This window comes from Macrosteles quadrilineatus, unplaced genomic scaffold (genome assembly GCF_028750875.1).
Source record: "Macrosteles quadrilineatus isolate MER2022 unplaced genomic scaffold, UCM_ALF_1.0 Scaffold_2__2_contigs__length_208266976, whole genome shotgun sequence".
Taxonomy (NCBI): domain Eukaryota; kingdom Metazoa; phylum Arthropoda; class Insecta; order Hemiptera; family Cicadellidae; genus Macrosteles; species Macrosteles quadrilineatus.
Window position 1 is genome coordinate 28,500,090 of NW_026542595.1, and position 318 is coordinate 28,500,407.

A 318-nucleotide genomic window follows, 5' to 3' on the forward strand; every position below is an offset into this window, starting at 1 on the left:
ACTAGCGCTGCGGCAGCATCAGTCAGCAATAGATAACAATACTGAGTACTGAGTACTAATACTGTGTAAAACCTCTATCGTTGTGCCGCGCCAAGAAACCTATATATATAACTAAGTTGTTTTTAAATTAACTGAAAATGTAAAAGGATACGTCGAATAACTCTTGTAATAATATATTTAACCTATACTGTTGACTCACAAGACGGTAAATACATCTTTTATATGTATTAACGAGTCTTATTTAAGTTTAAATACATTATTACAAGTGTAATTAGAAGTTTTTTTTGTATTTTCAGATATAACTACTGTGTAATGTAA